The 23,344-nt window shown below is 48.4% G+C and overlaps 1 protein-coding gene across 2 annotated transcripts in view; it reads left to right on the plus strand.

Annotated features, from left to right (window-relative positions):
• Positions 1–23,344, plus strand: part of TIAM1 (TIAM Rac1 associated GEF 1) — a 315,885-nt gene that overhangs the window by 37,855 nt on the left and 254,686 nt on the right. Inside the window, exon 2 of one of the 2 annotated variants that reach the window (XM_066370373.1) lies at positions 13,200–13,265. The exons of the other annotated variant lie outside the window; for it this stretch is intronic. The gene's annotated coding sequence lies outside the window, so the exon portion shown is untranslated. The remainder of the gene's footprint in view (positions 1–13,199; positions 13,266–23,344) is intronic. 2 annotated transcript variants of the gene reach the window in all.

Genomic DNA, 23,344 nt, shown 5'->3' on the forward strand with positions numbered 1-23,344 from the left:
GGAAAGGAAGGGAGAGCTGACTGAAGAGAATGGATGGTGCTTGCCTCTCTGGAGGAGAGGTGTGGGACTGGAGGGAAACTACGGGGTAGGTAGAACCTGGGTGGTAATCCGAGCCCTGTCTCCAGCCAGCTGTGGGGTCCTGAACAAGTCACTCGTTTCTTATTGTGGGTACCAGCTTGTAGAGAGAGCTGGAACAGTAACCTGTGAAGAACTTCCCAGCTCAGAAGACTTAAGAGGTTTTAATCATCTAACAGGTTGATGCTGATTCAGGGGTTTATTTTTCCCACAAGTCTCTACAAGATTGAAACTCAGGGGGAGTCCCCCCACCCCCAATTCTGCAGGTTCCAGAACGAGCCTGTTTGAAGCAATCAGGTTTTGGTCAAGACTGCCTGGTGTTTTCAATGGTAACAGTTTTGCTTAAGAAGAATACATTTAAGTTTTTTTTTGTTCTTTTTTTTTTGACAGAGACAGAGAGAGTCAGAGATAGGGACAGAGAGACAGGAAGGGAAAGTGATGAGTGGCATCAATTCTTGTTGTGGCTCCTATTCTCCTTAGTTGTTCCTTGATTGCTTTCTCATATGTGCCTTGACTGGGGAGGCTACAGCATAATGAGTGACCCCTTGCTCAAGCCAGCGACCTTGGGCTCAAGCCCGCGACCCTGCACTCAAGCTGGTGAGCCCGTGCTTAAGCCGATGAGCCTGCGCTCAAGCCAGAGACTTCTGGGTTTCGAACCTGGGTCGTCCACGTCCCAGTCAACACTATCCACTGTGCTACCGCCTGGTCAGGCTACCTTTTTTCTTCATCTCTCTGTTTCTTCTGAGTTGCCAGTTTTTCTGGTTTTAAAATGTCCTTGGCCCTTTATCTTTCTTTGAACATTGACGCTTCTTGGTCTTGCATTGATGCTTCTGATGATTCTTGCAGGTGACAGCATTTCCTGGTTATGGCTCAACCTTTTGCATGAATTACATCGTTGAATTCTTATGTCAACACTGGGTAGATTCGTGGTTCCTGTTTTTTTGTTTTTTTTTTTTTTCTGAAGCTGGAAACAGGGAGGCAGTCAGACAGACTCCCGCATGCGCCCGACCGGGATCCACCCGGCACGCCCACCAGGGGGCGACGCTCTGCCCATCCGGGGCATCGCTCTGTCCCGACCAGAGCCACTCTAGCGCCTGGGGCAGAGGCCAAGGAGCCATCCCCAGCGCCCAGGCCATCTTTGCTCCAATGGAGCCTTGGCTTCGGGAGGGGAAGAGAGAGACAGAGAGGAAGGAGGGGGCAGGGGTGGAGAAGCAAATGGGTGCTTCTCCTATGTGCCCTGGCCGGGAATTGAACCCCGGTCCCCCGCACGCCAGGCTGACGCTCTACCGCTGAGCCAACCGGCCAGGGCCAGGTTCCTGTTTTTTAACAAGGAGGCTGAAGTGTTCATAGAGTATTTGGCCTTGAGGTCACCTGGTTAGTCAACAGTTGAGTGATGGTTGAACCTGGTTTGTTCATAGCTATGCTCTGTAGGTTGCTGCTCTAGGCTCAGGTCCTTGTGTTGGTACAGTGTGCTGGGCTGAGGGACCATGAAAGGGAGGCTGATGACTCCATTTCATCAAGATTCTTGAGGGAGCTCACACACAGGGTTTGTCTTGGGTAGCGGCAGGAAGACACAGTCTACGGGGTCCTATAGGACAGGGGGGATGGATGGGGTGCTGGGCTGTCATCCTGCTGGTAGGGGAAAAGGCCTTATGGGGGCAGGGCAAGGGCCCCATCTAGGAACCAGTAGTTGTCCGGGGCCTGTGGGAGGAGGTGGACGTCACTGAAGGACTTGACTGGGAGTATCTCCATTCTGGCCCAGGTCAACCTAGCAGACCGTCCTGGTCAGGAAGCAGTCAAGTCATGGGTTGGTCTTTCCTCCACACTCGCTCTTTCTCTGTCCCAGGTCACTTAGTGGCCGAGACCATATCTTTTCATCCTGGGTGCTTCTGAGGTCTGCACTGCAGGCCTACTCAGAGAAGAATCAGGTCTTTCAAAGGAACTTGCCAGTTTCATTTGGAGAGGTCAGTCCTGTCACAGTGTGTCGGGGAAAATGTCTCTGCAGCTGAGCAGCCTGGGTGGCTGTCGAGTTCTCAGCTCCAGGGGCAGGAGTGAGGTTTCTCTAAAAGGTTCTTTGCTGGGAAGAGCAGTGAGTAGCAAGCAGGGGGTCTTGTGACAAGTGCTGGTGAATGCATGCTGGTTTAACCTCTGAAGAGCAGAGGGTGAGGGGTTTCCGCACTCCCCTGCCCTGTAGGACACGTCAGCCCTCTGGGTCCAGAGACCCTCCCATGGAGAACTGGCCTTCGGGCCCTGGTCTGCACTAGCTGGGAAGTATTCAGGCTGCCGTCTTCTCAGCACTAATGGAGAGCTGACCCTCGACTCCAGGCTTCTGAAGCTGGCATTGTTGACTCTGGAGGATGAGGTGGTGTTCTCAGGGTGCTTCTCAAATGGCCACAGGTAGAGAACCTGCATCCACAGAGCCACCTGCTTTTTGACAGGGAAAAACCCACCCTTGAAATATGCAAGGAGACTGATTGCCCCAAAGGATTGGATTCTTTGCTTTCAGCCAACATACCACATTCTGGGTGTACCCTGGCATCTCTGTGCAGGTGGAATGGGCACTCTGTTGCCTGCATGTGCACCTAATCTTGAGCTGGTCCATTTCCCTGAGCATGGCTGCTGTTCCCTGTGGTCTGGTTGCCCCATCAGGCGTGGGTAGGCAAGCAGGAACCTATAGCTCCACTCACAAGTGAGGACCGACAGCAGACCCCCAGCAGCGCACTGACACCGACTTGGAGAGGTCGTGCCTCACTGTTATATCTGCACGATTGGGAGGAGAGACAGCAATTGTTTTATCCCCTTCCAGGTGATTCCCAATGGGCACTAGAGCTCTGCTTTGGGAGAGCGGGTGGGCTGACCCCAGCTTTTCCAGTGGCATACCTACAATGCAGTCATCTCCCTTATCCGGGCGGGATATGTTTGAAGATTCCCAGTGCGGCCCCCTCAGGGTGAATCAGGAAACCAGAAATGGATGATCTAGGCAAAAACCATCTCAGGACAGCTTCCTGAAAGGAGCAGAAACTCTTCTCACTGACGCACTATCTCAGCATCATGGTTTCCTGTTTCCTCTTGTTGGCATCCTATCCTTGGCTCTTCCTGCCCTCCTCCCTGGTGCTGGTGCCGCCCCAGATTCGGGTGGCGGAGGCATGAGTCAGTGCTTCTCGGATCGCTTGCTTCCTGGCAGGGATCGTGGGTCCTCAGGTGTGCTCGCCAGTATTTCTCCTTTCCCTGTTCTCTACGGCATGTTACCTGGTGGACTGGTTTGGTGACCTTATTAGAACTAGCACCATTGATTGAGTCATTAGTTCTATAACTGCATTTCTTTTTTTTTTTTTTTTTCATTTTTCTGAAGCTGGAAACAGGGAGAGACAGTCAGACAGACTCCCGCATGTGCCCGACCGGGATCCACCCGGCACGCCCACCTGGGGCGATGCTCTGCCCACCAGGGGGCGATGCTCTGCCCATCCTGGGCGTCGCCATGTTGCGACCAGAGCCACTCTAGCACCTGAGGCAGAGGCCACAGAGCCATCCCCAGCGCCCGGGCCATCTTTGCTCCAATGGAGCCTTGGCTGCGGGAGGGGAAGAGAGAGACAGAGAGGAAAGCGTGGCGGAGGGGTGGAGAAGCAAATGGGCGCTTCTCCTGTGTGCCCTGGCCGGGAATCAAACCCGGGTCCTCCGCACGCTAGGCCGACACTCTACCGCTGAGCCAACCGGCCAGGGCATAACTGCATTTCTTGACATTGAAATCTCCCTTGAGCTGAGTGAATGCTGAAAAGTCTAGTGGAATGGGGTGTGCGTGGGGGAGAGTGAAGACCAGGTTCAAGTCCGCTGCGTGCCCACTCTTACTGAGTCCTAACTCCAGTGGAAGTTTATCAGCTGCCTGGTGACTGGGTGTCCACTCAGTTGAACTCACCTCTCCCAAACAATTAGCACCTTTGTTTCTCGTAAAAGCCACTTCACAGATTTTTGTGGATTCCAGCGAGAAGACCCATTTTGTGTGGATGGAGTAGCTGGTTATCTTATGTGTTTGCTGGAAGAAAACGCCACAGACTGGGTGGGTTAAACACGGAAGAGATTTATTCCCCACAGTGCTGGAGGCTGGAAGTTTGAGATCTGGTGCCCATGTGGTTGGTCAGCTTCTTGCTATGTCCTCATGGTGGAAGGGTGAGGGAGTTCTGTGAGGTTTCTTTGACAAGGGCATTAATCCCATTCGTGGGGGCTCCACCCTCATGACTGGGTCACCTCCAAAGGCCCCCACCTCCTAATACTGTCACCTAGGACATTAGGATGTCAACATGTGAGTTTTGAGGGACACACATTCACAGCATAGTGCAGGTAGACTTGAAAGACCCAAAGAAGGGGTTGGGCTGGGCAACTTTGGGTGACTTAGACTCAAGCATCACTTCTACTCCTGACTACGGAGACCCCTGGAATGTGACTTCCCCCATCTCTTTTCCACCCCAATTGGCTTGTAGTTTGCTGCAAGCAGATTGTATTAAAAAATACCCAGGCTCTCCTGTCTGCCTTCCTGAGCCCCAGTGGGAGGGCACACTAGTCTTTCTGAGGGGTGTATGTCAGGGTCTCCTGGGATGTGTGGGGTGTGTGGACCATGAACCGGTCTCCACAGTGCGGGGTTTGTGGCCCTGACTGGACTGCTTTTGAGGGTCCCCAGATGGTAGCTGTTCCCAGTGAGTAGGGCAGGAGGAAAAGGGGACAACAATCAACAAAACACCTGTTATTTCTCATATTTCCTTCTCTTGCAAAGATGTATTCCTGAAGCTCGCCTCCTGGGATACTGTTTATTATTTGTATTTGTATTTGTAAGTATCCTCTTTCCTCTTTGTTCCTCAGAAGCCGAGGTTGGGGGTGGGGGATGGAGGTCTGGGGAGGTATGTTGGTTTCCTAGGGCTGCCTAGCACAGTGCCACAGCCAGGCGCTTCAAGCACCATTGTTCTCCATAGTGCGGAGGCTGGGATGCCAAGGTCAAGGTGTCCGTGCGCGCCATGCCTGCTCCCAGCATTCCTTGGAGTCCGGCTTGTAGGTGCGTCACTTCAGTCTCTTCCTTGTCCTCATGCCCCACCTCTGCCTCTGTGTCTTCCATGGCATTTTCCTCTTTGTGTCTCTTGTCTTCTTTGAGGGGCACCGGTCATGTGGGACTGCGCCCCCCTTCCAGTGCCACCCCTTAACTAATTACATCCGCAATGGCTGTTTCCAAATTAAGTCACATTTTGAGGTGCTGAGGGTTTGGACTTCCCATCTTTTCGGTATGTTCAACCCATAAGAGAGGCTTTATGTATTGACCTGATGTGAGCTAATGCGACTGAGAAGCTTTGTTTGGTGGCCAAGGGCAGCTATAGGGCATTTTTCACCTACGTGAGTGAGGTTCATGATCAGGACTGTTCTGAAGGCAGGTGGTATGACTGGCATGTTGCAGGTGAGGAGACTGAGTCTCAAGAGTTAGGAAGCTGTGCAGTCACTCACTGTGGCCGGTGGAGTGCTGGGCTGGAAGCCAGGCTCCTGCTGTTGCCCTGTTAGAGTGCTGGAGTGGCACCCCAGGGACACAGGGTGGGGGTTTGTCTCCGTCCACTGAATGGCAAGATCCTTGGTCCATTAAAGTTCTGGGGTCAAGACCCTCTCTACTCCAGCCATGTCCTGCTTCTTACCATCTCCTCCCCCAGCCAAACACAAATCTCAGTTGGCTGTCTCATGACACTTCTTGGGGCAGTTTCAGGCACAGACACACTCAGGTGTACCACCCAACCATTCGTGGCACACAGAGACCGTGCACTGGAGCGAGACTGAGCTCTGAGTCGCTGTGGGTGTCCCTTCAGAGACAGAGGTGCCAGGGGTCCCCTGCCTGGTGTTCTGACAATCAGAAAGCCAGAGGAGATTGCATCTGCTCTGTTTCCCAGATGGTATCTTCTTCTGTTTCTCTTCTTGTCTGAGAACTGGCTCAGTCCCCTTCAGGTTTAACTCAGGCGAATGAGTCTGTGTGGGTCAGGTTGGTTTCCCGCCTGACCTGGCGGTGGTGCGGAGGATAGAGCATCGAACTGGGATGCGGAGGACCCAGGTTCAGAACCCCGAGGTTGCCAGCCTGAGTATGGGCTCATCTGGTTTGAGCAAGGCTCACCAGCTTGAGCCCAAGGTTGCTGGCTCGAGCAAGGGGTCGCTTGGTCTGCTATAGCCCCCCGGTCAAGGCACATATGAGAAAGTAACCAATGAGAAACTAAGGTGCCGCAACGAAGATCGATGCTACTCATCTCTTTTCCTTCCAGTCTGTGTGTCCCTATCTGTCCCTCTCTCTGTCACACACACACACACACACACACACACACACACACACACACACACACAGAGAGAGAGAGAGAGAGAGAGAGAGAGAGAGAGAGAGAGAGAGAGAGAGAGAAGGTGTTTTCCCATTCTGAATCGCCAGACGGACAGATGGGCATGTTGGAAACCTGTAGAAATGTTGTGTTGACCCAAGCATCTTCACTTCAGAGACAGCTGCTGAAGGACTTGCTGCCCGGCATCTCCCAGGGGGTGCTGGAGAAGCAGTGGGTGTTGTTTGCATTCAGGTTTCCAGTGGGGCTGTGCAAGCAGGTGCGGGGCAGCCGTCTCCCGGGGGCCAGAGGCTGAAACCTCAGCATGAGCAGTATCAGTTTGCAGAGCAGGGCTGTGGGGACTGTCTATTGTAAGGAAATTGCATCGTTTATTTTAGGGGAAATTTCTGTTCAGTTCAGGATGGAACTTGATAGGCGGGAACATGCTTTTCCAGGCCCGGGCTCTGTTGGTTTGGAATAGCCCTTTCTGAATGGGCACTTATCCAAGCACAGTGGCCTGTGTGGTCCCATCTGGGCAACACCCTGCCAGGTGGCTTTAATCAAATTTTCTGTGTGTTTCTGGTCCGAGTTAGCTCCAGTTTGTATATTTGTACTTTTTTTTTTTTTTTTAACATTTTTCAGGGTAATTTAATTTTTTTTATATATGTGAATAAGTAATAAGTTCACATGGTTCAGAATTCAAAATTCTCTCCTCCTTTTCTTTCCACTTCTTATACAAATGGTAACATTCCATACATCCCCTTTACATCTTTTTTCTCCCCATTTAACAGTGGATTTTAAAGATCTTATTAGATATAAATAGCTTCCTCCTTTATGTAATGACTTGTTTTGATATTCTTTCAGACTTTCAGAAAAGTTGCATGAATAGAATAAGGAACTTTCATCTCCCCTTTTCCATGACTCCCCAGTTGCCTGCTCTGTTTCTCATGTGTCATTGCTGTTCACTCTTGGCTTAATCCTCTCAGATCAGGGCGAGTGCCTCAGTTGGGTGACATGCCCTACCAGGTCACTCCTTTTTCTTTTTTTTTTTTTTTCATGAGAGAGACAGAGAGAGGGACAGACAGACAGGGAGGGAGATGAGAAGCATCAGCTCATAGTTGAGGCTCCTTAGTTGTTCATTGATTGCTTTTCATATGCGCCTTGACCGTGGGGCTCCAGCTGAACCAGTGACCCTTGCTTAAGCCAGCGACCTTGGGCTCAAGCCAGCAACTGTGGGGTCACGTCTACGATCCCATGCTCAAGGTGGTAAGCCTGCGTTCAAGCCGATAACCTCGGGGTTTTGAACCTGGGTCCTCAGCACCCCAGGTCGATGCTCTATGCACGGCACCATCACCTGGTCAGGCTTTTTGTATTTTAACTCATGATTTGCCTGAACACACCCTGTATTCTAGTCCAGCTGGGTACTAGCACTGTTCCCAGAGTTCTTCCTGGAGTTTTGTGTCTCCTTGCCTTTGCGTCAGTGGCTCCAGAGGTCTAAAATGCCAGCCTACCTAATTCTCCATCCTCAAAGATTCATTTCCATAACAGCTCTCAGCATGCCTTTCTTAACATTCTAGTGGACACAATAAACTGAGAAACAAAATAGAAACAGAGGCATGGACACATGGAACAGATGGACATTTGTCAGAGGGGAAAGGGAATGGGGGAGCTGAATGAAAGAAGGTAACCAAAAAACATAAAAATAACACATAGACACATACAAAAGGTGGCAACAGCCAGAGAGAAAGGCTGGGTAGGAGTAGAGGGTAGGTGGAGATGGGAAAAGGGGGGAATGGGGACAAAGAGACTTGGCTTGTGGTAGAGAGTGCACGATGTGGTGTGTAGATGGTGTGTTGAGTTGTACACTTGAAACCTGTATGGTTTTACGAATCACTGTCATCCCTATAAATTCAAACAAAATAAAATAATGTCTCTTTGTTATTGTTTTTTGAGGGAGAGAAAGAGGGGGAGAGAAAAACAAGAACATCGATCCATTCTTGTATGTGCCCTGAGCCGGATTCGAACTGGCAACCTCTGTGCTTCAGACCTACACCGGTCTCTTTCTCTTTTAAAGTCTTCTCCCGTTTCATACCTTTTCAGTTATTGATTGTGTGCTCAGGTTATATATTTGTATACTTACCCCTTCCTCTTCCTACTTAGAGTGTACTTTCCTAGAAGGTTGAATTCATTCTCCTTCCCATGTCCCAGAAAGAATCCTGGCCACCAGGGCTGTACCTGGAACATAGTGAATTCTCTGCATACTTTTGTTGCACCTGGCGTGTAGTTCGCACTCAGGTATTTACAGGCTTGAACTTCATTAAAGAGGCAACTTCATTTAAAACACACAGGGTGTTACTGAACACCTGTGACTTTTGTGTGGAGTGATTATGTATATAATATGGTATTTGGATGTTTTTACTTAACATGTCATATATATACTTATGAATGTAATTATTTTCAGTGCTGAGGTGTTTTCAAGAAACTAGTTCTTGCAGAAGTAACTTTAGGCAAATAGAAGGGAGATCTTTTTGTCCACTCAGATGGTGTTACTTGTTACACGTCTGTTTAGGATAGAGAGCCTTACGGGAAAGTCATGTCTTTGACAAGATGATTTATGCACTCTTAAACACCACTTGTGCTTCTCACCAACCTACATTCCTGAAAAAAAAAAATCACTTTGAAAATTTCCCCCCCCATGTCTTCCAGATTCATTTGTCTGTTTGAGAGTCTACATTTGGGGAGGACTTTCAGCAATCTATGAAGTGCAGAAAGAGATCAAGTGTGCATTGGAATCCCAGCTTTTGTTGCTCTTGTTCAGGGGTCCCCAAACTACGGCCCGCGGGCTGCATGCGGCCCCCTGAGGCCATTTATCCGGCCCCCACCGCACTTCCGGAAGAGGCACCTCTTTCATTGGTGGTCAGTGAGAGGAGCATAGTTCCCACTGAAATACTGGTCAGTTTGTTGATTTAAATTTACTTGTTCTTTATTTTAAATATTGTATTTGTTCCCGTTTTGTTTTTTTACTTTAAAATAAGATATGTGCAGTGTGCATAGGGATTTGTTCATAGTTTTTTTTTATAGTCTGGCCCTCCAATGGTCTGAGGGACAGTGAACTGGCCCCCTGTGTAAAAAGTTTGGGGACGCCTGACCTGTAGTGGCGCAGTGGATAAAGCGTCGACCTGGAAATGCTGAGGTCGCTGGTTCGAAACCCTGGGCTTGCCTGGTCAAGGCACATATGGGAGTTGATGCTTCCAGCTCCTCCCCCCTGTCTCTCTTTCTCTCCTCTCTGAAATGAATAAATAAAAAAGAAAAAAAAAGTTTGGGGACCCCTGCTCTTGTTGGTGGCCATAGAGGATGTATTTTCTCTCTCTTAAAGTATGTCTTCAGGGGTGTCAGTTGCCTGACCTCTCATTGGAGTGAGCTGCAGTCAGGGTATGGGGGAGGCAGAGTTGGGAAACGGGTCAATAATCCACAGGCAGTCATGGGGAAGGCTCTGCTCACTGGCCTTTCGCTGTCATGGTGGGGACCTGGTTCCAGTTGTGTGACATGCTGTTTCTCAGTGTTAGGTGTGTGTGACATCCCAGGCTTCTGTTGGTGAGCCTTAGGGAGGGGCTCTATGAGCTAAAATGTTTCAGATGCTGGAGACAAAAGGCCCCACTAAAATCCTCTCAAACATGATGAGTCACATGATAGTTCCAAGGTGACTTCAGCAATCCCTTGATAGCCTCAGAAACGGGAGTTCTTTCCATTTTTCTGCTCGTGTCCTCAGGATATTTGCTTGCTCTTTATTGCACAGAGGCAAGGACGGCAGCAGGATTTGCCATCTGCAAGTACATGCAGCCATGCCTGGTTGCCAAGGACAGATGTTTCTTCCTCTGTGTTTTTTTCCCCATCTACAATGGAAACCCTTCCCAGAATTGCCCAGCTTGTCCCATTGGCTAGGGCTGGGTCACATGGCCAACCCTACCCAATCACGGGCCAGCAGGAGGAGGATGCTCCTGATTGGTTTGTATCAGGCCCCATTCAGCCCGGGGATAGAGGGGCTGTTCTCCAGTCTACTGAGGCCTGAGGTCATGAACTTGGTCAGTGCTCTGTCGACAAGGAGAGAGGTGCCCAGTAGAGGCTCTTGGGGAGGCAGCTGGAGATTTATTTATTGTTAATGATAATACGTAATAAAGTTAATAATAATAACAACAATTTTAAGGGTAGGTCTCTGCCTGCTGGTGGCCTGCAGAATTTATTTTATTCCTTGCCTTACCCAGTGGTGACATTTGGATATTTTGAACCTCTGCATTTTTGGGCGTCATCTCAGAGACTCATCCTGAAACTCCAGGGTATCTGCAAGAATTTGTCATGCCTGTGAAACTACTATGTCATTTCACACAGGACCGAGTTAGGGAGGGCATCACAGTGATCCCAGGTCACGCTGTGAGTGGGAGGACAGCCTGCCTTTCATTAGTTAACAGTGAGATGACAACAACAGGTGTGTCAGATAGTGGGCATCTCGTGTAGTGTAGGGTTTTCTGGTGGAAAAGTGACTTTAAAACAACACAAATTCTTTGGGAAAAATAGGACAAGCAAACTGTGATGTGTACCCTAGAGTTTTCCTAAAACAAACTTTTACATCAGTCTCTGGATAAAATGTCCTTCCTTTTCCTCTCACCCCTCCTGGTTAAGAAAACCGTAGAAGGGAAATGTTAATGATCTGGAAACCTTGTTTTTCTGGAGGTCATCTTGGAGCTCTGCGCATGTGGGGGCAGTGAGGCATGGTGGCGCTTGACCTTGCACCCCTGAGATGCTTTCTTTCTGGGTTCTTGTTGCTGTGTGATGGGAAAGATGCTGGCCGGGGGCTTCAGGCTCCGACCAACCTCACCTTTGCTCAGGAGCGGGTCTCTGAAGGTGTGCTGTGCGGTGCCTCTGGGCGATGGCTTCCCTGTCCCTGTGCCTGCTGTCATCAGGGGTTGATGGGCCCGCCTGGCACAGTCTGTCCTCTCATATCTGCCAGGGTGTCTGCCGCCCTCCTCTCAGCAGTTACTGGTACCTGCCGATGGCAGTTTGAAATGTATGCCTGGCAGGCCTTTTGGCTTATTATTTCCTTTCTGACCATAAAAGGCATGTTTGTTGGAGAGAATGTAGAAGTTACAGGAAGGAACAGAGAAGAAAACCCTAGGCCCTGGCTGGTTGGCTCAGCGGTAGAGCGTCGGCCTGGCGTGCGGGGGGACCCAGATTTGATTCCCGGCCAGGGCACACAGGAGAAGCGCCCATTTGCTTCTCCACCCCCCCCCCCCCTCCTTCCTCTCTGTCTCTCTCTTCCCCTCCCACAGCCAAGGCTCCATTGAAGCAAAGATGGCCCGGGCGCTGGGGATGGCTCCTTGGGCCTCTGCCCCAGGCGCTAGAGTGGCTCTGGTCTCGGCAGAGCGACCCCCCCGGAGGGGCAGAGCATCACCCCCTGGTGGGCAGAGCATCGCCCCTGGTGGGTGTGCCAGGTGGATCCCGGTTGGGCGCATGCGGGAGTCTGTCTGACTGTCTCTCCCCATTTCCAGCTTCAGAAAAATACAAAAAAAAAAAAAGAAAAAAAAAAAAGAAAACCCTAGTTGACAGATGCTAGCCCCTGGGAATGGCTGCTGTTAGCACTAGGGCCTTTTGCAGCCTTTTCCTCATGCACACTGATGTCCTCACTGGACTGCAGATGGGCAGTGTCGGCCGGATCCCCGACTGTCTCTCCAGGGTCCTGAACTTGCCGTCCCCGAGGCTGGCAGTGCCAGAGCGCTGCTACCCTGGGTGTACCCGCGAGCCTGCCCGTGGGGTCCTCTGCTTGTCCCACAGGCAAATGGCGGGGCTGTCATGGAGCAGCTGCTTCTGCTCTTAGACATCCATGGAGCAAACAGTCTCACCATGTTGTAACTGTGACATGTGTTTGAAAATAAAGTTGCAATTAGAAGGAGCTTCTCATAACCTCAACCTGGTACTGTCTGTCTTAGCACTGAGGCTAAACTAAGCCGGCTCCAACTTCCTGGTGCAGGACCCAATCTGCTGTTTCATGCCGACTCCTTCGGGTGGAGGCACGGTGCAGGGAAGTTGCGTGTGTCTTCAGGACCCCAGTGTCCATGAAACAGGACAGGGACATGTCTTCCCTGGGTGGTGGGGTCTGTGGCAGCATTTGCTTCAGGACTTCCGAGTTTGGTAACACTTCTGTTCATGAAATGCCTCCCCTTTATACATGTAGTCCGGGGACTTACTGGAAGGAGTCACGAGAGGCAGCGTGACATGGATGGTGCCACGGCCCGTTTCTTTGCAGCCAGTTATGAGGGGTTTATTCCTTCTTCAGTAACCAAATGTGTGATGAGTCACTGAGTCTCTGGGCTTCCAAATCCTCCTTGTAACATCGCTGTGACACCTGCTTTATCAGTTTAACCAGGAGGATTACAGATGATAGATTCTAGATGCCCAGTGCCTGGACAGTAGCAAGTCCACAGATGGCATCCACCGTTATTCTAATCCAGCGTCTGTGGTCCTTACCTTGCTCTGGGTCACTGCCAACGCCTCCCCGGATGTTCTCAGTATCCAGTGGCCTCGACTGGAGATGCTCTGGTTGGGGAAGGAACGGCATGGCTAAAATTCACCAGATGCACAAGGGCTGGCCAGTGGGTGTGTCTCGCATGTCACCAGGTTTGTGGCATCACCCTTCTCTCCTGTCTGTGTTCTCCCAGCTCCCAGTAAAAGCCATCACCAGACAGAAAGATAACAGTCCCACCCAGGGACTGAAAAATAAGACCTTTCTTAATTTTTTTTTTCTCATTCCAGGGTCATCCCAGGTGACTGGAAGGTCAGCTCTTGAAGTTTGAGTGTGGGGCAGAATTTCTAGCCAAGGTGCGTCGTTACAACAGGTCCCCCAAAGGAGCTTATGACTGAGGTTGGAGATATTGACGGTGCCCTTGGCGTCTGGATTGGCTTTACTGTTGTGCAGAGAAGAACACTGATGGCCATACAAACTCATTTTCTTCTCAATGCAGGCTCAGTTTTAAAACACCCCCGACTTGTGGGCCTCTCTCTGCGCCCCTGAATACCACTGGAGATAGGCATTCTGTCACATAGCCGTCTCTTTCCACTCTGAGGGGTGCACCTCTAATCTTAACTTACACTGAGCCGACACCCCTCTGACTGACTCCGCTGGCTATCCTGAGCCCCCAACATCTGAGGAGCATTGCTGTGTCTTCCCTACCCTCCCCTTCCGCGTTAAACCCTCCCATTTCCTCTGATCTCATTCCTGGGCTTTGATTTTAGACTTACAGAAATCTTGCTGCTTTCTTTTGGGGGTTGTTCTCCAGATGGTTGAAGACCCCCCTGGAGCTGGTTTTGTTTCCTGTAGCTGCAGTCCAGTTGCTCCAGCTGTGCTCTGACCGTTGGCCGCCCTCTCCCCAGACCCGCATTTACCGTCTACGGCACGCAGTTTCCCTTTCTCCTTCTGCAGCCATGTGACACTGCCGTCTGCCATGGCTGTCAGTCACCCAGAGAATGTGGAATCACATTTGGACCCTCTCCCCAGCCTGGTCTCCTGTTGTTCATTGTGTTGAGATGGATGTATGGACGTGTGTACAGGATTAGATTAAATTTCCTTTTCTGTGTGTCGGGGTTTTTCCATGACCTCTTTTGGGGTAGGCAGGAGTAGGCAGTAGTGGTGCCCTTCTGTCCTACCATCGGGACATAGGATGGTTTCTTAAGAAGTCATTTTAAAGTCCTTCCACTTCCTTGACTCTGAAGTTCAAGGATGCTGGCTGCCACAAGCAAGTCTAGACTATGGGGCAGGACAAGGAAAGATGAGTAGAGAGGAAGGGGAAATATGGGTCTATGGCAGAAAGTAGTGATTTCCTACTGAATTTTTTTTTTTTTTTTTTAAATAGTGGCTGCTTATTGGAGTCTACAGGCCAAAAGCATTGTCAGTCTCTAAGTACTTAGGTAGGATGGCACTTGAACCAGTCTCACTAATAAGTCTAAAATAATCAGATTTCCCCCCCAGCAAGAAGCGCTCCTCTTGGGTAGTTTAGTAGGTGAGTGAGAAGGAGCCCAGGCCTAACTTTTATTAGCTCTTAATTGGATTCTCTCTTCCAGCTCAGTTAAGATCTTTACCTGAGGCATGTACTTGTTTTTTGTCTTTTTCTTGTTGAATACTTGATCAGCTATATATAATTAGTGCGAACAGTGATTTTTTTTTTCTTTTGAAAGAATGTACAGTTTGCTGTCAGAGGGACCTGGGTTGGAATCCTCTCCCTGAGAGCCCTGGGACTCTGGCCAGGAGACAGAACCCTCCCGAGCCTCAGCCGCGTCCCTGTACTTGAAGTGTGGGGTGTGGGGACAGGGCAGTGACAGATAATGTGAGGGCACCATTGAGATTTGAAGGGTGATAATTAACCACCCTTTTCTCTTTGAAGAGATTAGAGCCAACTGAAGGATGTAGCAGAGAATCCTGACAGATGGGACTTCAGAATGTCAGCATGACAGATAGAGCTGGTAGGAGGATGGGCTTAAGGGTGAGGGCCAAGCGGGCCTGCTCACTCCCCTTCCCCATGCGCAGGCTGGCCAGGCACGGACTGGGCAAAGGAGGAAGAAGCAAGTCCTGAAGGTGATCGGCTCCAGAGGAGAGTCCAGAAGGCTCCAAGTCACAGCTCACACCTCCCCATCTGCCAGCCAGGAAGGCCTTCTTCCTCCTGGGGAGGGAGCTGTGTTAGGGATGGGGAAGAGGGTGTTCATTTCCTGGGGCTGCCATGACAGAGCACCACACACTGGGCGCTTTAACAGTGTGGACATTTACTGTCTTGCAGTTCTGGGACTGGAAGTCCAGGATCCAGGCTCCTTCCCAAGCCTGTGGGGGAGCATGTATACCATCCTTTTTCTCTAGCTTCTGGGATTTGCAGGTAATCTAGTGTTCCTTGGCCCCTGGAATCGTCCCCTGAGCTCTGCCTTCCACTTCACATGGCTTTCTCCCTATGTGCCCGTTTGTGCCCAAATTCCTGGACGCAAGTCATGCTGGATTAGGGACCCATCCTACTCCAGTATGACCTCATCTTAGCTAACAACATCTACAATGACCCTGTTTCCAAATCGGATCATATTCTGACGTATTAGGGGGCTAGAAATTTGACGTATGAATTGGGGTAGGGGTGGGTGGGGGAGTACTGTTCAACCCAGAACAGGTTTAGCTTTTTTTCCTTCCAGGAGGGGTGGAGGGACATTCTTTCCCTTGTGAGAAGTAGCAGGTATTACTACCCAGTAGATGCTCAGTAGTCTTGATTGAATTGTGTCCCCCCAAATTTACATGTTGAAGCTCTAACGTCTGATGTGGCTGTACTTGGAGATAGGGCCAGTAAGGAGATAGTTAGGGTTAAATGAGGTCAAAAGTGTGGTTCCCTAATCCAGTAGGGATGGTGTCCTTGTGACAGTGTCACACGCCAGAGCTCTGCTTTCTGAGAGCACAGAGGAAGCGACACATGAGGATGCAGCGGCAAGGTGACCGACTACAAGCCAAAGCAGAAGGACCTCCCCAGACGCCAACCCCAACGATACTTTGATTGTGGACTTCAGCCTCTAGAACTGAGACAATACATTCCTGTTGTTTAAGTGCCCAGTGTGTGGATCTTTGTTATGGCAGCCCGAGCTGGCCATGGTGTTTTCCTTTCTTCCAAAGCTGACAGCTCCGCTGCCCTGTCTGTAGTAACATTGGCTGTTGTTGAGCTCAGGACTGGAGAGCTCGCCTTTACCCTGCTGCGGGCCAGGGTCGTGGCTTCTCGTGTGTGGCAGTTCCAGTCATCTGTCTTCCTTGCATGGACTGGGTAGCTAAGGATGAGAAAGCCAGTCAAGGTGATTGGGCAGTGGGACTTGAGAGTGAATCCCAGTGCTTGCAGAGCTCGCTTGGGTAAATCCAGGGCAAATATATTTAATTCCGCATTTAAAGATGCAATTCGTAGTGACATGTGAATGTCATTGAGTAACAAAGAAAATGAAATGGGTCAGTGACACACTGCACTGTTTTGTGATAAATGTGGGTGACCTGATTTAATGGAAAGCCACAATTTAAGAGAAAGTGGATTTGAAAAGCTTAAGCCCTAGAATAAACTCCAAGTACCCAGTTATGACCAGGAGAGTAAGTGCAGCTCTTGGAGGCTCTGCCTTGCAGTTGAAACCATTGTTTTAATTGAAAATGTGTTTATTGGATGCGTTTGTGTGCCTGGCTTTTTGCTAGGCATTGAGCTCCAAGAACTAAAATGCATAGTTGCTGTCCTAAGTGAGCTGACAGTTTAGTGGGGCCACCTGCATGTAGGTATTGCTTAACAGGGCATGGTGTGGGAAGTCACTTCAGGGTGAGGAGCATGTCTTAAAGAAGTGTCTAAAAAAGAAGTGATGCTTGGGCTGAATTTTGAGCAAGAAGTCCTGGTTACTCAGGCAAAGTTGAGTAATGGTATTTCTTTTTTTTTCTTTTTGTTTTTTTTTTGTTGTTGTTGTTTTTTTGTATTTTTCTGAAGCTGGAAACGGGGAGAGACAGTCAGACAGACTCCCGCATGCGCCCAACCGGGATCCACCCAGCACGCCCACCAGGGGCGACGCTCTGCCCGCCTGGGGGCGATGCTATGCCCCCCCGGGGTGTCGCTCTGCCGCTACCAGAGCCACTCTAGTGCCTGGGGCAGAGGCCAAGGAGCCATCCCCAGCACCCGGGCCATCTTTGCTCCAATGGAGCCTTGGCTGCGGGAGGGGAAGAGGGAGACAGAGAGGAAGGAGAGGGGTGGTGGAGAAGCAAATGGGCGCTTCTCCTATGTGCCCTGGCCGGGAATCGAACCCGGGTCCCCCACACGCCAGGCCGACGCTCTACCGCTGAGCCAACCGTCCAGGGCCGAGTAATGGTATTTCAAGTAGAGAGAATAGTTAAGTGTATCATCATGGAGAACTAAGAATATACAGATATGACCCTTTCATCTTTCTCCTCTTCTCCACCAGTTCTGTTCTGGTAAACTGATTTTATGGGATGAATAAAAAAGCCTGATTTGTAGTTTTTGCCAATTTCTATGGTATAAATATGCCTACTCTGGCTGATTCTAAGGTATTAACATGATGTCAACTGCCCTACAAAATTTCCAAAAGTGTAACAGTCACAGGTCTGTACAATTCTCTTCAGTAGACCACTGCCTCCCAATCATTCATCATCCATCTATCCATCATCTATTTATCCACTCATCCATCCATCCGTCCATCCATTATCCATACATTTATCATCCATCTATCTATCCATCCATCATTCATCTATCTTTCCATATCCATCCATCCATCTATCCCTCCATCCATATCCATATCCATATCCATATCCATATCCACATCCATATCCATATCCATATCCATTCATCTATCCATCCATGCACCCATTCATTTATCCACTCATCCATCCATCCATCCATCCATCCATCCATCCATCCATCCATCCATCCATCCATCTGTCCATTTATCCATCTATCCATTCATCCATCCACCATCTATCTATCTTCCCATATCCATGATACATCCATCATCCATTTATCTACACATCCATCCATTCATTCATCCATCTATTCTCCACCTGCCCATCCATATACCTATTTATGCATTTATCTATAATTTTATTTTATTTTTAATTTAAAAAAATTTATTAATTTTTAGAGAGAAAGAGGAAGTGTGGGGAAGAAGAGAAACACTGATGTGTTGTTTCACTTATTTATGCATTCATTATTTGATACTTGAGTGTGCCCTGACTGGGGATTGAACCTACAATCTTGGCATATCTGGACAATGCTCTAACTGAGCTACCCAGCCAGGACCATAAACATAATTATAACCAAACAGAATTATAGGAATAAACCATGTTACAGATTTTAGAGGTTTTTTTTTTTTTTAAAGTCAAGTTCTCTCTTATGATAGACAAGAAAACTGGTATCTAGAGAAAGAAAGTGACTTTCTTAAAGTTTGTTTGTGGAACTGAGATTAGGGCCCTGGTCTTCAGAGTGTACGTCTGTAAAATGCCTCCCATGAGTAAAAGACAAACTTAGATATAGCTCGCTGATTCCGGAGTTGGAGCAATATGTACTTCCTGTTGTACACACAGTGGTGCTCTCTCCTGAGGAAGTGTTCTTGTTGCTCCTGTATAAATGGCTGCCAGTTCACAGTTTCCTTTGCAGGGGCTCAACTTGTCCCTATTGAAACAATGTTGCTTTCCCAGTTGATAGCAGTGAGCTTCAGAATATAATGTAGCAGTTGGCTCTTGATTTTTATTCAGTCTTTGATGTTTCTGGATTTCATGTGTATGTGTGTTATAGATATCTCTCCTTTGGGACTTCAACTCAAGCCACCTGTATGTGGTGCTAACCAGTCGCTTCCTGGAGCCCTATTTGTGCTAGTTGGGCTAAATTGCCTTTGCTATACCTATGGAATTGAAAATTTCTTTCCTCCTTCCTGGGTTTGGAGCTTTTGGGAGATGAATAATTGATCCTGCTTTTGACGGTCTTTTCAATTGTTGTAAACTCTGAGAGGGAAAGGGTGACTTGCTATTTGAAAAACTTTATTTTGAAACTGGACAGATTGTCCCAGTCAGTCTTACAACTAGCTTTTTACATTGTAGTACTGAGTGAATAAACCAAATTGCTGGGACATGCATTAGGATGCCTCTTTTGTAAAAGGTAAGCAAACAAATGGGTGGTTGCCTCTGGGTAGTGAAAATGAGGGTTGTAATGCGTTGAAGAGAAAAACATTCATTTTTATATGTTTTTATTTTATTAAATTTTTTTCTTTTTAATTACAAACTTGTAATAAAGCAAATCCAGGCTGACCAGGTGGTGGCGCAGTGGCTAGAGCATCAGACTGGGATGCAGAGGACCCAGGTTCGAGACCTTGAGGTCACCAGCTTGAGCATGGGTTCATCTGGCTTGAGCATGGGCTCACCAGCTCAGCTTGAGTGCACTGCTGGCTTGAGCAGGGGATCATAGACATGACCCCCTGGTTGCTAGCTTGAACCCAAGGTAGCTGGCTTGAGCAATGGGTCACTTGCCCCAGTCAAGGCACAAATGAGAACGCAATCAATGAACAACTAAGGAGCTGCAACAAAGAATTGATGCTTCTCATCTCCCTTCCTGCCTGCCTGTCCTTATCTGTTTCTATCTCTGACTCTCTGTCTCTGTCTCTGTCACAAAACAAAACAAAAAGACACAAACCAATAAACCTCCAGCAAATCCAGACTAAATAGCCTGGCTGTATTTTAATTGAACTCATGTGGAGGTGGGCGATAAACTTCTTAAGACAACTTGTATCATATCATCTTCTTAAGACAGTTTGCCGTTTGCCCACTGTAAAGTTTACGTGTGCCTAAGTTCATATAATATAACTTGGTAGTTTTAGATGCAGTCAATTTTGGTTGCTAGAAAGTTATAATGGTATAGATAGTCAAATTTGGGAATGATGCCAGCAATTTAAACTTGAACTTCACTGAAATCTTTCATGCAAATTTTTTTTAACCAGTTCTTTTGTGTGTGTGTGTGTGTGTGTGTGTGTGTGTGAGAGAGAGAGAGAGAGACAGAGACAGAGAGAGACAGAGACAGAGAGAGACAGATAGGGACAGACAGACAGGAAGGGAGAGAGATGAGAAGCATCAGTTCTTTGTTGGGGTACCTTAGTTGTTCATTGATTACTTTATCATATGTGCCTTGACCGGAGGGCTACAGCAGACCGGGCCAGCGACGTTGGGCTCAAGCTGGTGAGCCTTGCTCAAGCCAGATGAGCCTGCACTCAAGCCAGATGAGCCCGCACTCAAGCCAGATGAGCCCTCCCTCAAGCTGGTGACCTTGGGATTTCAAACTTGGGTCCTCCATGTCCCAGTCCAATGCTCTATCCATTGTGCCACTGCCTGGTCAGGCTAACCAATTCTTTCTTAATGAGCTTTATCATCTGCTTGTGCACTGCCTGAGCTGGTCATTATTCGAGACTTCTGATAGGGATTCTAAAACTTCCTGAAGATAGTCTGTGAACTCATGTGAGGCCATAATGTTTTTCTGACGTCCCTTGGCTGTGGTGCTTGGCTGCTGTGGACATGATCAGTCACTAGATTTCACTGGCTTCCCTGGAATATTGCACAGTACCAGGATCCCACCTGTCTTCCTCCTCCCCCTTCAATGAACTTCTTTCATGCACTTGCTGGTTCTGTCCCCATTGTTAGGATGTCCTCAGGTGTTCCTGATCTCAAATTGGGAAAAATAAATTCAGTCCCATTCTCTGTGGCGCCAAGTATTTGGAAAGGCAGGGAACGTGTGTACGGCACATAGCATAGTCAGATGCATTTGAAATAGCCAGAAATAGAAAAATAAATGTGACCTCTCCATTGGGCACTTGTGAGTTGATGCCAGTTGCCTCTCCCAGCTGACTGTGAGGAAGAGACTTTCTGGAACTATGTGGGATCAGGTAAATGGTATGTTATTGATGCGTAGCATGGCGTGATCACCTGGGCAGAGGGAAAGAGCTCTTCTGTTTCAGCCCGTGCAAACTTCCTTCCTGTGCGGTACGAAGTTGGACTAGATCAGGGGTAGTCAGCCTTTTTATACCTACCGCCCACTTTTGTATCTCTGTTAGTAGTAAAATTTTCTAACTGCCCACTGGTTCCACAGTAATGGTGATTTATAAAGTAGGGAAGAGACCTGACCTGTGGTGGCGCAGTGGATAAAGCGTCGACCTGGAAATGCTGAGGTCACCTGTTCGAAACCCTGGGCTTGCCTGGTCAAGGCACATATGGGAGTTGATGCTTCCATCTCCTCTCCCCTTCTCTCTCTCTCTCTCTCTCTCCCTCCTCTGTCTCTCTCTCTCCCTCTCTCCCTCTCCTCTCTAAAAATGAATAAATAAAATAAAATAAATTATATATATAAAAAAATTATATATAAAGTAGGGAAGTAACTTGACTTTATAAAATTTATAAAGCAGAGTTACAGCAAGTTAAAGCATATAATAATAATTACTCACCAAGTACTTTATGTCAGATTTTTGCTAAGTTTGGCAGAATAAATCTTTATAAAACAACTTACTATAGTTAAATCTTTTTTTTTTTTTTAATTTTTTATTTATTTATTTATTTATTTATTTTTTACAGAGACAGAGAGTGAGTTAGAGAGAGGGATAGACAGGGACAGACAGACAGGAACGGAGAGAGATGAGAAGCATCAATCATTAGTTTTTCATTGCGCATTGCAACACCTTAGTTGTTCATTGATTGCTTTCTCATATGTGCCTTGACCGTGGGCTTTCAGCAGACCCAGTAACTCCTTGCTGGAGCCAGTGACCTTGGGTTCAAGCTGGTGGGCTTTTCCTCAAACCAGATGAGCCCTCAAAAAGCTGGCGATCTCGGGGTCTTGAACCTGGGTCCTCTGCATCCCAGTCCGACGCTCTATCCACTGCGCCACCGCCTGGTCAGGCAAATCTATCTTTTTATTTATACTTTGGTTGCTCCACTACTGCCCACCATGAAAGCTGGAATGCCCACTAGTGGGCGGTAGGGACCAGGTTGACTACCACTGGACTAGATGAACAGCCAAATTGAGCGACCGCAAGGAAGGTTCCATCCAGTGAGGAGAGCTTATTTGCTCAGGTGTAAGACATGGGGAATACATGTCTGCATTAGGAAGGGACATGAGATGGACGTGCTTGAAGGGATGCGGGCATCCCCTTTTCATTTGAACCTGTCTGCTGTGGTTAGCATTCACTTAGCTGACGCTTCGTTGTTGGCTTCCCTCGCTTTGAGAAAGTATCTGGAGCAAAATTGGTTGCCTAGCAACATGTTCCAGCCCAGGAGGGTTGGAGAATGGGTCAGTGATGAACAATTATGTACAATCAAGTTTCAAAATGCGTATCTCAGGCTGCAGCATTCGTGTGCTCTGAGCACCCGGAAGCCCCAGTGTTCTGCCCGCCTGCGTTTGTGGCTGTCATATGTGAATTTGTGGTCTGTACCTCTCGGTTGCAATTCAGAAGAACTTTGCTCTGGCCCGAAATAGGCTCAGTGAGCCCTCTATATGTGGACCCATTTTGAAGAAGTGTCTTGACACCTGTCGTTCTATGAGCCCTCATCTCGTTGAGAGAATGAGAAAAGGAAGAATTTGGCTAATTAGGACTGTTGTCATCCTAACAAACTGGCCCATTAGAGAACCTGTAATTTTCCAACAACAAGGATGCACAAAATGACTGACAATGGCTTCATCACTCAACCCAAATCATTATTGCGAGAATTCCAAATCCTGGGCAGCTGTTCCTCCTGACGAGGCCAAAACCCTTGGGCGTTTCTCTTCCTTTCGACTGGGCAAAGACAAGATTTTGCATCACCTAGTCCTGGCTTAATCCTTCAGTCAGCATGAGAATCGGGGCATAAATCTTAAAAATCGCACCGAAGCAGGGAAGCATTTTTCTAACTGTGGGTAAGACAGGATGCACACTGCCTTGTTGAGAACCATCAAGCGTAATTGGCTAATCAGTTCTTAGGCCCTTTCCATTTGTATGCTGTTTAATCAACAAAAATAAATCACCCTGCCAACCTTGAAATCCCCATGTTGGAGGACAGAGGCCAAGACTTGGCTTCCCTCACCAAAGCTGTTTTCCAACAGAAATACCTTAATGGAAGATGATTTGTATGCGGAAGCATGATTTTTTTTTTTTTTTACAAGGACAGAGAGAGAGTCAGAGAGAGGGATAGCCAGGGACAGACAGACAGGAATGGGGAGAGATGAGAAGCATCAATCATCAGTTTTTCGTTGCGAGACCTTAGTTGTTCATTGATTGCTTTCTCATATGTGCCTTGACCGTAGGCCTTCAGCAGACCGAGTGACCCCTTGCTCGAGCCAGCGACCTTGGGTCCAAGCTAGTGAGCTTTTGCTCAAACCAGATGAGCCCGTGCTCAAGCTGGTGACCTC

Source organism: Saccopteryx leptura, chromosome 2 (assembly GCF_036850995.1).
Source record: "Saccopteryx leptura isolate mSacLep1 chromosome 2, mSacLep1_pri_phased_curated, whole genome shotgun sequence".
Classification (NCBI taxonomy): domain Eukaryota; kingdom Metazoa; phylum Chordata; class Mammalia; order Chiroptera; family Emballonuridae; genus Saccopteryx; species Saccopteryx leptura.